This window comes from Mustelus asterias, chromosome 8, assembly GCF_964213995.1.
Source record: "Mustelus asterias chromosome 8, sMusAst1.hap1.1, whole genome shotgun sequence".
Taxonomy (NCBI): domain Eukaryota; kingdom Metazoa; phylum Chordata; class Chondrichthyes; order Carcharhiniformes; family Triakidae; genus Mustelus; species Mustelus asterias.
Window position 1 is genome coordinate 30194671 of NC_135808.1, and position 13921 is coordinate 30208591.

At 46.4% G+C, this 13921-nt stretch overlaps 1 non-coding gene across 1 annotated transcript; it reads left to right on the plus strand.

Annotated features, from left to right (window-relative positions):
• Positions 1–5172: 5172 nt before the first annotated feature.
• Positions 5173–5244, plus strand: trnae-uuc (transfer RNA glutamic acid (anticodon UUC)). The gene has a single exon. It is a non-coding gene; the product is annotated as a tRNA-Glu (tRNA).
• Positions 5245–13921: the final 8677 nt, after the last annotated feature.

Here is a 13921-nt window from a genome sequence, read left to right on the forward strand (position 1 = left end):
TGCATAGTGCTTCTGAAAATGCGGTCCTGGCTCTTGGGCCGCTCTGGTGGGGCTCTACAGGACAGCCTTGTGATCTGTTCCCACATTGTGGTGGCGTGCTGTTACCTACACAATCAGTTACAGCAGAGAGGAGACCTTTTGGCGGAGGAGGAGGAGGACATGGAGGCCGACCAGCCAGGCATCGCTGAGGAGGGCTCCACCCAACAGGAGGAGGAAGAGGAGGAGGAAGAGGAGGAGGAGGACCACGCCGAGCAACACCACCCAGATGCTGGAGGGCAGCCAGCTAGCATGAGTCATGCGTGAGCAGCTAGGGAGGCCCTGATGACCAGGTGCTTCAATAATTCGAAATCCCTGTCTGTGCACGTGGGTTCCATTCAGCCATCGAACCCCGCCCCCCCCCCCCCCCCCCCCCCGCCCCCCACCTCCGCCGGAAGTCATTCTATCTCCTGCACCATTGCCTCAAAAGAGTGGTGGGCCTGGAAATGCTGTGTTAGCGAGTTTCTTTGGCAGGCATAAGTGTGATGATAACTCAGGAAGCACCATTACGATGATGCCCTGGAGCAAACTAGTGTGACAGCGACCTGAGCTCCGCAAGCACCCTGGCACCTGGGCTCTTGTCTGCGTCGTGGGAAAAGGCCCCATACAGGGCCCCGGAGTAGTTGGGGTCGGGGAGAGGAGTGAATTTCCCGTGGGTTCCGGGGAACCAATGGCAAACTTCGCTCAGTGACACAGCGTTGAGGGGCCTCCCCAACTAGCACCAAGATGAATCACCCCTCCGGCAACAGTCAAGGGAAGAGGATTCCTGTTCGAAACAAATCTGAGACAAGTTAGTCACAGGTGGGTGGTGAAAAACATTTAATGATTACAATAAAGATGTATAAATAATATGTTCCAACATAAAAGCCTGTGAACAGAAAACGTTAACAATCTATCTAACCAATGCAAACATTGCCGCCGTTCATCCATGCCATCTCAGTGCAACTACAATTTCCTAAGCTTACGTGGCCTACGACTGCTTCTCAATGTCTCTCCAGAATGTATTTCAGAGGTGGAGGGAGCCAGCTGCCTACCACACCCCATTGACTGTGATGCGCTAGACGGGCATTCTCTGGAGGCCCTGGACCTTGAGTGCCCTGTCTGGCTTCCATTTGACTGGGATATTTCTGTAACGCCCTTTTCACCCTGCTGCTCCTGAGATGCCCCGGTGTCAGGAAGCGGGGATTCAGAAGTTGCAGCCACAGCCACAATCTCCTGGTTGGAAGGCCCTGCCATGGGCTCATGTCTTTCTTCCTCCTGTGGGGTAATTGTGGGCCCCTGGATCACTGCATGGGACGGTGCTGTTTCTGCAGTGAGCTCCAGAAGTTCTGGCATCACCTGTTCCTGCCAGTCCTGGACTACCCATGGTGGTCAAACCCTCAGTGATAGCCACCTGAGTCAGAGGCCACCGGTCAATGTCCGCAGCAAGTGCCCTCTAAGACTAGGCCACGCTCTGCACCCCTCAGCCATGAAACTCTGTGACTGGACCAACCTCTAAAGGGCTGCTGCCATAGCCCGCTCTGTCTCAGTGCTGTCCCACTGGGTCTCGTGCAAGCTCTGGAGTCTCTCAGCCATGGGCTGCAAAATCTCAAAAGCATGCTGAGTTCCTAGATCATGGCCCATGGTGACTCAATCATTGCCTTCTGGGACTCCGCTCTCGCCTGCTGTGAGTCGGCCATTGCTTTGAGGCTGTCACTCATGGTAAGGATTCCCTGCCCCAGGCTTTCCACCATGACGCCAACCTGGCACTGTTGGCCTGAGAACCATGCAAGACTATGGTCCGCCGGAAAGCTTTGGGACTTCTCCAATCATCCTCGCACTTGGTCCAGTGTGGCCGTCAGCCCCTCCTGCATTCCTTGGCTCTGTTGCAGCATCTCCAGAAGCTGCAAGAGAGGTTTTCTCAGAGGCCCAGCATGTAGCCTGTGGTTAGGTGAGTCCTCGCCTCCGGCTTGCCCCCGTATGCCAGACGCCGCGGACGTTCCTCCGTCCATCCGATGTACAATACCAGATGTGGCGTGCTCACCAGATGCTGACCCAAAAGCCTCACCATTAATGGGACCCACCAACGTTTCATTATGTGGGATGGTGAGCTGTGAGGTGGAAGCTGACGCCAAAACCGTTGGAGGTCACTTCACCCATAGCCTCGGACGAATCGTCCGAGCAGTCTGGGATAGGATGCGCGGGAGCTGCAATGGGGTCCACGATTCAAGATGGCCCTGGGACTTCCGGATCTGTACCTCCAATATTGGACACAAGGTTAAAAGCAAGGGAGGGAGAGGAATCCGCAATGCCAAAAACTTGATTTGCATTCCTCCATTGAACATAGAACAAAGTGCAAAGAAGATTATATCACAGGAACAGGCGCTTCGGCCCTCCAAGCCTGCAGCAACCAGGCTGCCCAGCTGAATCGCAATCCCCACCCTTCCGGGGACCATATACCTCACTTTTCATCCCGTTCACGTATCTATAAAGACGCCCCTTAAATGTCACTCTCGTATCTGCCTCCACTATTGCTCCAGCAGAGGATTCCAGGCACCCACCACACTCCGTGTGCAAATAAACATCCCTCGTACATCTCGTTTAAACCTTGCCCCTCGCACCCAAAACCCATGCCCCCTTGAAATTGCTTCAAATTGAGTAAATAATTGACAGATGCTCAAATCCTGACTTCAGCCGGCCACACTGTCGGTGACAGCTCGGATGTCCTCTTCCTGGACAATTCCATTGCCGCTCTACAAAGGGGGTGAGGACCCGGAGGTTTGGCTCGCTACCCCCTTTCTGCATCCGCTAACGGGTGCTATTGCCGATCTTCTCCGGTGCTGACAGAAGGAGCAATGAAATAAATGATGGCGTGACTTCTGCAGAGTATCAGGGCGTGGCCCTCAGGGGGCAAGAGCAGCGTTACTGTTGGGGAGAGAGAGGAAGGAGCTGCTTGGTGGTCAGGGAATGGAAGCATGCAGGATACTGGAGTGGAGGGGTCGTTGGTGATTTGGAGGAAGATGCTAGATGGGATTAAGCACTCACTTGCTGTCCCGAGGAGGTCATGGACCATTTTGCAGCTTCCCTGTTCTGGGCACCAATGCCATGGCCCTGAACGAAGCGCCAACTTCCTACTCGGCCGCATTGCGGTCAGCATCCCTGGAGCTGGCTCTTGCTGGGGAGGAGGGTGGCCCGTCTCGCCTCTACCGCATCTAGCAGCCTCCCGAAGTCGCTCTCAGTGAGTCTCCGTGCTGGGCAGTTGGCCATTTTCTTTTCCTGCAGTGCTTGACTGCTTACCCTCCTTGGTAATTTTATGGAGCTGTCCCTTGTTATGGCAGATCAGCTGCAGACAGGCTGACAGTGCATTCCACTGGGAGCCACACTGTAATAATAGGAACGCATATGTGACCAGAGAAAGAGATCTCTCAGGAATGGAAATGATTATTCTAACCACAGATGTGGTCCAAGTGGGTTAGACCTGAAACAATGATGAGACGGAGTAGAGAAAAGAGATATTTTACCATGTTTTATTCTGAGTGCTGGCGGATTGAGAGTCGAATTCTTTCGGATCCGTTTTGTAATAGTGTTTCATTGCCTGCAAAAATATCAGCGATTCCGAAACTCGCTGCAGAAGCCTTTGGACGGGGCTTAACGTGCCCGAAGCCCTGCAGCTCCGATTGTAGCCACCAACCGTTCATGTGCAGGAAAACAAATAGAATGCTGTTCCCCGACCACATCCCTCCGGGGCCGGAACATGTCTCCCCCTGGTCACCACGGGCATTGCCTCACGAACAGTACTGACCCCCTTATCCTCCTACCCCACGCCACGCAGACCGAACGCAGCCGGCTCTACCCTCCCACCCACCGATCATAGGCAGCGTGAGCATTCCAGCAAGTTGCATGCAGTTTGCTTGTTTGCATTGAGGGGAAGAGAAGTGAGCACTTCCAGGTGCGGTAATGGAGATGGGTGTGTATCAGTGCTCTATGATGATTGGGAACAGAGAATAGAAAGAGAGGTGCAAAACAGCCATCGGAGTCAGAGGGAGATGGGGGCCTTGTGCAAGTTGGGGAGAGGGGGGCAGGGTGAGTCTGTCTCAGATGGGTGGAGGAGGGGCTCAGTCTGCTTGAGATGGGTGGGGGGAGGACTGCGGTGTCACTCTGCTGAGATGGGTGGAGGGCTGCGGGATCACTCTGCCTGCGATCGGTGGGGGTAAGGGGGTGCTCCCACTCTGCATGCGATCAGTGGGGGGAAGGGGGCGCTGACACTCTGACTTGGTTCAGTGGGTGGAAAAGGGGACCGCTGCCTCTCTGCCTGTGATCGGTGGGTGGGAGGGTAGAGGGGGCTGCGATCGGTCTACGTGGGGTGGGATGGGGGGATAAGGGGGTCAGTACTGTTCGTGGGGCAATACCTGTGGTGACCAGGGGGAGGCATGATCCGGTCCGGGAGGGATGTGGCAGGGGAACAGCGTTCTATTTTTTTTTCCTGCGCATGTACGGTTGGTGGCGACAATTGGAGCTGCAGGGTTCCGGGCAAATTGAGCCCCATCCACAGGCTTCTGCAGCGAGTTTCGGAATCACTTATATTTTTACATGCAGAGTGCCTGTCGCTGGGGGCTAGGGGGGATGGGCTCGGAACGCTCCCACAAAACGGATGGAAAGATTTCGAGTTTCAAGTCCGCCAGCACTCAGAATAAAACATGGTAAAATATATCTTTCCTGTACTCCGTCTCATCATTGTTCGAGGTCTGACCCACGTGGACCACTTCTGTTGGTAGACTAATCATTTCCTTTCCTGAGAGAACTCTTTCTCTGGTCACATATATGTTCCTATTATTACAACGTGTCTCCCCTTTAATTTCCATCAAAAAAAATTTAAATGTCCAGAAGTATTACAGTGAAAATATATTGTTTCATTTCAAATAGTATTTTGCTTCGAGCATATTCATTTGTTAATTAACGTCACTTTTTCCCTCGAAAAGGGGCATATTTTTGATCAACACATTTTTGTATTCGTTCTCTGCCAATATGACCATATCCCCTCATGTTAGTGCCTATGTGAGACGCCATATGTGTCACCAAATATCCCAAGAAAAGTACTGGTACTCTTTTTTCGATCGTTAATACTTGCCCTCACCTAATCGTTACAGGAATATAACTTCCCTGGTGGCCTAGTGGTTAGGATTCAGCGCTTTCACCGCCGCGGCCCGGGTTCAATTCCCGGTCAGGGAATGCCACTTTATATGGGCGGCACGGTAGCACATTGGTTAGCAATGCTGCTTCACAGCTCCACGGTCCCGGGTTCGATTCCCGGCTCGGTCACTGTCTGTGTGGAGTTTACACATTCTCTGCGTGGGTTTCCTCCGGGTGCTCCGTTTTCCTCCCACAGTCCAAAGATGTGCGGGTTAGGTTGATTGGCCAGGTAAAAAATTGCCCCTGAGAGTCCTGGGATGTTTACGTTAGAGGGATTAGCGGGTAAATATGTGGGGGTCGGGCCTGGGTGGGATTGTGGTCGGTGCAGACTCGATGGGCCGAATGGCCTCCTTCTGCACTGTCGGGTTTCTATGAATGATTGATTCTATTTCAGAACGTTAGTCTGCTCATGAGTTTTCTCACATTTTTAAAAGCTTTATCCCACTTTAGCGATCGCGGCATTAAACCAAACGCAATTCACTTTGTCTTGGAAATATCTGATTGGACATTCTCCTTCCTTACCTGGGCTTTAAATGTTACAATTCTGGGACAAGCTCAAAATCGTTCTATGTATGTGTAATGTACTTAATTCATAGAATAATCATCATAGAATCATAGAACCCGACAGTGCAGAAAGAGGCCATTCGGCCCATCGAGACTGCACCGACCACAATCCCACCCAGGCCCTCCCCCCATATCCCTACATATTTTATTCACTAATCCCTCTACCCTACGCATCTCAGAAAACGAAGGGCAATTTTGTTATCATGGCCAATCAACCTAACCCGCATATCTTTGGACGGTGGGAGGAAACCGGAGCACCCGTAGGAAACCCACGCAGACACGAGGAGAATGTGCAAACTCCACACAGACAGTGACCCGAGTCGGGAATCGACTCAGGTTCACTGGAGCTGCGAAGCAGCAGTGCTTACCACTGTGCTACCGTGCCGCCCCTAATTGTATTCTGTGTTTTCACCGTTGAGAAACTACTGCATACATCCATTCCTTTACCTGGCAGAAAAACTTTCTAACATTAACGTCCATGAATTTTGTCCATTTCAGCTCCCTTGGCAAATCAGGTGAAAAATGTTCCAATCTATTGAAATCAATGTTATTTTAGACACTAAATAAAGATGATTAGGTTAATCAAATTCTTTAGGGGAATGAGGATACTTATCTGATTCAGATACAACAAAAAATAAGCAGGGGTAGGCCACCACTCCTAAAAATTGCCCCGCCATGCAAAACAATGGCTTGTCTATGCCGGCCTCAACCCTGTTTTTGTGTCATTTCCACATCGCCCTCTATTCCTCGAGCTATCAAAGATTTTCCACCTTCACTTTAAACGCTTCTTATGATTCAAAATTGGCCATCCTTTGTGGCAGAGAATTCCAGAGATGCATTACCATCAGCGAGAAGAAAATTAGATGTAGACCTTCTTTAAATGACCTGCACTTTACCTTGGAGCTGAGCTATTTCCCCTTGTTTCAAACTTTCCCATTAGAGAAAGGTTTTCACCATCTACCCTCGAGCTGCCACAGGATCTTACATGTTTGAAAAAGGTCACTTCTATACTCGAAGGAATATACAATATAGATTTAGTCGGTCTTTGTAGGACAGCAATCTCATCCCAGGAATTAGCCTGGTGAATATTCTTTGCACTTCTTCGAATGTTATCATAGAATGTATTAGGTTCGTGGACAAAACGGTACGCAGTATTCCAGATGAGACCTACCAACACGTGCGCAATGGTAAAAAAGAACCTCCCTCTTTTAAAATCTAACCTCAGTGCAATGAAGGACAAAACGCCATCTGTCTTCTTAATTATTTCTTGGACATGCCTGCCAGTTTCCTTTGTGATAAATGCACTGGAACAACTAAATCGGTCTGGACTTGAGTCACTTGCAGGGGCGATTTTTACTCTCCCACTGGAAATGGGAATTGAAGGGAGGGGAGGAACAGGAAAATTTTCGAGGACCCCGGGCGGAATCTTAAGGTTTCGGGAGGAGAGAGGACGTAAGGTTCTGCCGGTAGTCTCTCTCCATTTACAGAGTATGCTGCCTTTTGATTGCTCCTCCCAAAGTGCATGAGCTCACACTTCCTCTCATTAAACTAAGTTTGCCAGTGTATCGCCAAGTTACCCAAACTATTTATGTTCCATTGCAGATTCAAAATATCCCCATATCCATCTATGATCGTTTGATCACCAAATTTGGAAATCGTACATTATGTTCTTTTCTCCTGGTCATTAAATAAATAGTGGACAACTGGAGTTCTGGAGTTGATCACTTTGGTACTCCATTCCTTATATATTGCCACTCGGAAAATGACCCATTTATTCCAACTATGTTTTTGCTATGTGTCAGCCAGTTTTCAATTCATGCAAATACACTTCTTCCAATTCCATGGTCTTTTACTTTATGCTTCAGTATCTAATGCGGGTCGTTGTCAAATGTATGTTGGAAATCTGAATACACTGCACCTCCAGGTTACCCTTTTTCTCCACTCCCTGTTACATTCTCAAGAACATTTGTCAAGCATAATTAAACTTTGTAAAACAATGTTAACTCAGCTTGATTATATTCGGCTTTCCTGAAGGTATTAACTCTTTGATAATTGATTCCTGCGGTTGGCCAAAATTATGTATTAAACTATCTGGCCTATAGTTCCCGACCTTTCTCCCCTTTTAAGCAAGGGACTCACATTGACTGTTCTGCACTCTTCTGCTACCCTCCAGGAATTTAGAGAGTGATGAAAAATACTCAACAATAGGCCAAATATTTCTGCAGTCACTTTCATTAAAACCCTAACCTGCAGTCCATCTGGTCCCAGTGATTTCTCCAATTTCAGCCATCTCAGTTTCTGTAAGAAACTACCCCTTCTGATTTTGATTTTTCTAAGTTTGACAATGATATCTGAAATCAGCCTGCCTGAATTTTAAGGGATACTTGCAATGCCATCCACAGTGAAGACAGATGCAATAAATGCATTTATTTTACCTGACATTTGGTTGTTTACTGTTATCAAATCAACAGTGTCATTCAGCTGAGCTCCCACATTTACCTCTGTGCCTACGTCCTTTGTATATTCTGCAGAAACTGTTACTGTTTATTTTGATGCGACATACAAGTTTGATCTCAAAATGTCTTTATTCAATTCATCTGACCTTTTTATCGTTTCCTGTTGGATCCTAAAAATACTCAGTCCACTGGTTTATCTTGCAAGTTTTATATAATGCTTTTCAAGGTAACAATATGCTCGAACTCCTTCCTTAACCATGGATAACTCCTGCTGAGTATTTTGGACAAGATTTTGCAATTTCTGCTGCCACTCAACTGCTGATCTTCACCTTAGCTGGCTTAGCCAGTTCACCTTAGGCAACCCACAGTCACACGATTACAATTGCCCTTAAATAAGGGCATGATACTGGAGATGGACCTATAGTGTTTAAGCTCAATCTGATATCAGGAATTCTTTCATATTATGGCCGCTTCCACTTAGCAGATCCGTAAAAAGAAGATCCATTATTAATTCTTCTGCATTACATAAAACCAAATTTGGAAAACCCCTTGCACGGGAAGGTTCCACAATTTATCGCTGTAAAATCAAGTCGTGACACAATGCACAAATTATTCTTCTATGCTGGCCTTGCCAGTTTGGTTTGTCCAATTAATAAGCAGTTAAAATCGATCATGCCCTTAATATTTCCCCAACGTTACGCTGAATTATTGATAGTTTCAACTTTGGGGTTTTTAGACTACTTCCACCCACTTTAAGCCATTTCTGCTTTGTTCCTTCACCTTAACTTTGTTTCTGTGGAATGATTGCTGTATGAGCTGTTTTACTCTGTGAAGTTCAAATGCTTCACATTTCCATTGCTTGCAATATGTTTTTTTCCCACTTTTCTGCTTTACAATTCGGGCTTCTTCATTCTCGTTTCTTTTTTTCACTTCTTTTATGATTGTAACGTTAGAGTTTGCCACATCTTTTTCTCAATCAACGCTTGTCATTTCTCTTAATTTCTCTTTTGCTTCCCAATCAAGTTTGTTTCCTTTTTTTAATTTGGAATGGAGGTTAGCTACCTCTGTCTCGGATATAGCAATTTCAGAATTCTATTCCTTTAATATTAAATGTGAGGTGGTGTCGTTATTCGCTTCATGCCAGTGACATAGATTTAATCTTCAACTCTGCAGACAATGCTTGTTTAAGTCAACTCAAGCCGTACAAGTAACCCACTGTTAAATCTTCAACTCAGAAAAAAATCATTGTAGAACTCGAAGTCATTTTTAAGTTCGAAACGGTCTTATTTCTCATCAAATCGTATTCTTAAGAACAGTAACTCCACTGTTACCCATTTTTATTTGCATATGAATGATTTAATTACAAAATAAACCTTTAAAATGAATCGTTATCTTTATTTGTGTATTAAGAAAGGCAAATGTTTCTGTGAGCGTCAATTCATCCCATTTAATATCATGTATATTGAACCACGCAAGAAATAGTGATTATAGTTTATTGAAAGTCTCCAATGTCCAAGAGGCTGCTCTCCGAATTTATTTCAGAGTGAGAGCGGACTGGCGTTGATTTCACCTGTGGGTCAATACCTCTGTGACAATGCTGGAAATGTGGGCCGTTCGTGTGTGATCGAATTCTCTATGGGAATTGTACAGCTGCTGGTGTCATTCCGCATCACGGACCATCGTCCAGCCAACTTTGCTAATCGAATGTTTATTAGCCAACAGCAAGTTTTGAAATATGTCGAAGCACATGTTCCAGAATTTCTTCTGGAACACGCATTGTCCATTTTATCCCAGTGGCACACACAGTTCCCAATAAATATCTGCAATTATATCCAGACTCACAGTTGCACTGGCTCGGTTGCAAAGAGGTTTGTTTTCCAGTAGATTTCTCACGATTCATTCAGAGCCCGTCCACATTCGGAATTATTCCCTTGAGATATCCAGGAAACTCAATGTAAGTTCACTATTAATTTAACTATTTAGAGCACCGTATTTCAGTTCATTCACTGTCTACTTTTATTCTCAGCTGGAGAGACTTTTCATACTCACAGAAACTGTCTGTTGCTCGGCAAAAATCCAGACTTTTCTTTCATTTTGGTGTCGTAACTTCTCCACACTATGAACTCGTCTTGTCATGAGTCGTAAAAACCTCTTTGTAATGTATGTGCAAAAATAAGTCCCTAAATGGATCTCATAAAACTGAAACCAGCATTTGCCTTTCTTAATACACAAATAAAAACTAACGATTCGTTTTAAAGGTGTATTTTGTACTTAAATCATACATATGCAAATAAAACTGGGTTAAAACTATATTTATTTGCCAACAAAACGCTTGTACACCAAATGATCAGCAGTAATATCATCAGCATCCTTGATTATTGCATAAAAATGGAAAACTTAGAAAGTACATTTACTATTTAATGAAACAAATTGACATTCCTACATGAGCCAGCATTTTCCGAAGTAATTAGTAATTTTCAACGAATGTATTTTTTTCTCGAAAATTCTCCATTATCTAATTTAAATTGATAGGTCTGTAATACCGGACTTTCCTTTGCAACTCCTTCAAAGTTACAACAATTGCCTTTATCCACCACTCATACATCATGCTTGTGTCAAATTGAGTCAACAGATTTGACAAAGGGTCATCCACAGGAGCAGGCTGACGGTAAGGCAGCTTGTTTGTGCATTATATTTATTTATTCTTCAGTTAAATTTGTGAAAAAAATCGGAGGTTTTTTTCAAAACAGGAAGTAGGCCCAGCAGAAGCCTGGGAAGGTTTTGGAGGGTTTAAAAAGCAGGCCGCACTTTTGAGCGGGCAGCGTCGTTAGCGGGCAGTGGAGTGAGCAGGGGGCAGAGTGAGAGCTGAAGGGCTTTGGCTCAAAACGGGCTTCGGCGAGAACAGGCAGAGGCGAGAGTAGGTTTTTCTTTTTCAGAAAGTTTATTACTGTTTTTCCCCAGAGTAAAATAAAGTGCCAGGCAAGATGTTGGAATGCTCCTCTTGTATGATGTGGGAGATCAGGGAGACCTCCGGTATCCCTGACGATAGCACCTGCAAAAGATGCATTCAGCTGCAGCTGCTAGCAAAACGTGTCAGGGAACTGGAGAAGGACCTTGATGACCTCCGTCTAATTCGGGAGAATGAGAAGTATATGGACAGTAGCTTTAGGGAGATAGTTACACCTAAGCAGCAGAGCACAGGAAATTGGGTTACTGTAAGGAGAGGAAATGGCAGTGTGAAAGGACAGGCAGAGCAGGGTTTCCCTGTGGCCATACCCCTCCACAACAGGTATCCTGAATTGGATACTGTTGTGGGAGATGCTTTACCTGGGACAAGCTGCGACAGCCAGAACTCTGATACTGAGTCTGGTTCTACAGCGCAAAAGGGTGGGATGAAGAAGAGGAGAGCAGTAGTGTTAGGGGACTCAATGGTCAGAGGTACGGACAGGAGGTTCTGTGGTCGGGACAGAGACTCCCATATGGTTTGTTGCCTCCCAGGTGACAAGGTCAGCGATGTCTCTGATCGCGTGCACAGCATTCTAAAGTGGGGAGGTGATCAGCCAGATGTCGTGGTACACATCGGTACAAATGACGTGGGAAGGAAGAGTGAGGAGGTCCTAAAGAGTGAGTACAAAGAGCTTGGAAAGAAGTTAAAAAGCAGGACCCCGAGGGTAGTAATCTCAGGATTGCAACCTGAGCCACATGCCAGTGAGGGGAGGAGGAGGATGCTTGGGCGGATGAACATGTGGCTGAGGAACTGGTGCAGGGGGCAGGGTTTCCAATGCTTGGATCACTGGGACGTCTTCTGGGGCACGTGGGACCTGTACAAGAGAGACAGGTTACACCTAAACTACAAGGGGACCAATATACTTGCAGGGAGATTTGCTAGTGTTATTGGGGAGCGTGTAAACTAGATTTGCAGGGGGATGGGAACCAGATTGCCAGAGCAGATAGGGAGCAGGGGTAATAAGACAGGTTAGTTCAAGCAAAATCACAAATGGAAGGGTTGAGTATGGTGGAAATAATCTTTTGAGGTGTGTCTATTTCAATGTCAGGAGTATTTTGGGGAAGGCAGACGAGCTGAAGGCGTGGATACACACATGGAAATATGACATTATAGCCATTAGTGAAACTTGGCTACAGGAGGGGCAGGACTGGTAGCTCAATGTTCCAGGGTTCCAATGTTTCAGGCGGGATAGAGGCAGAGGGATAAAAGGTGGGGGGGGGGTGGCATTGTTGGTCAGGGAAAATGTTACAGCGGTACTCAGGCAGGATAGATTAGGGAGCTTGTCTACAGAGGCCCTATGGGTGGAGCTGAGAAAAAGGAAAGGTATGACCACGTTAATGAGGTTGTATTATAGACCACCCAATAGTCAGCGAGAATTGGAGGAGCAAATCAGCGGAGAGATATCAAGAAACACAAGGTTGTGATAGTGGGGGATTTTAATTTTCCACACAGAGATTGGGGCTCGCATACTGTTAAAGGTTTCGACGGGGAGAGTTTGTAAAATGTGTTCAGGAGAATTTTCTACATCAGTATATAGAGGTGCCAACTCGAGAGAATGCGATATTGGATCTCCTATTGGGAAATGAGTTCGTGCAGGTGATGGATGTCTGTGTGAGGGAACACTTTGGATCCAGTGATCATAATGACATTAGTTTCAACCTGATCATGGATAAGAACAGATCTGGTCCTCGGGTTGATGTTTTGAACTGGAAAAAGGCCAAATTTGATGAAATGAGAAGGGATCTGGGAAGTGTGGATTGGCACAGGCTGTTCGCTGATAAGGATGTAAATGGAAAGTGGGAGGCCTTCAAAGGAGACATTTTGAGAGTGCAGGGTTTGTATGTTCCTGTCAGGATTAAAGGCAAAGTAAATAGGAATAAGGAACCTTGGTTCTCGAGCGAGATTGTAACACTGATTAAGAGGAAGAGAGAGTTGTATGAAATGTACAGGCAGCAAGGAACAGATCAGATGCTCGAGGTGTATAAAAAGTTCAAGAAGCTGCCTAAGAGGGAAATCAGGACGGCTAAAAGAAGACATGAGGTTGCTTTGGCAGACAGAGTGAAGGAAAATCCAAAGAGCTTCTATAGATATGTTAGGAGCAAAAGGATAGTGAGGGAAAAAATTGGTCCTCTTGCAGACCAGAGTGGGAGACTGTGTATGGAACCAAATGAGATGGGGGAGATACTAAATGTTTTTTTTTGCATCCGTATTTACTGAGGAAACGGGCATGGAGTCTACGGAAATAGGGCAAACAGGTAGGGAGGTCATGGACCCTTTACAGATCAAAGGGGAGGAGGTGCTCGCTGTCTTTAGGCAAATCAGAGTGGATAAATCCCCAGGACCGGACAGGGTATTCCCACGGACCTTGAGGTAAATTAGTGTTGAACTTGCAGGGGCCCGGGCAGACATATCTAAAATGTCAGTATTCACGGGGGAGGTGCCGGATGATTGGAGGGTGGCTCATGTAGTTCTGTTGTTTAAAAAAGGTTCCAAAAGAAATCCGGGAAATTATAGGCCAGTAAGTTTGACGTCGGTGGTGTGCAAGTTATTGGAAGATGTGATAAGGGATAGGACCTACAAAATTTGGATAGACAGGGACTTATTAGGGAGAGTCAATATGGCTTTGTGCGTGGTAGGTCATGTTTGACCTATCTATCAGAGTTTTTCGAGGAGGTTACCAGGAAAGTGT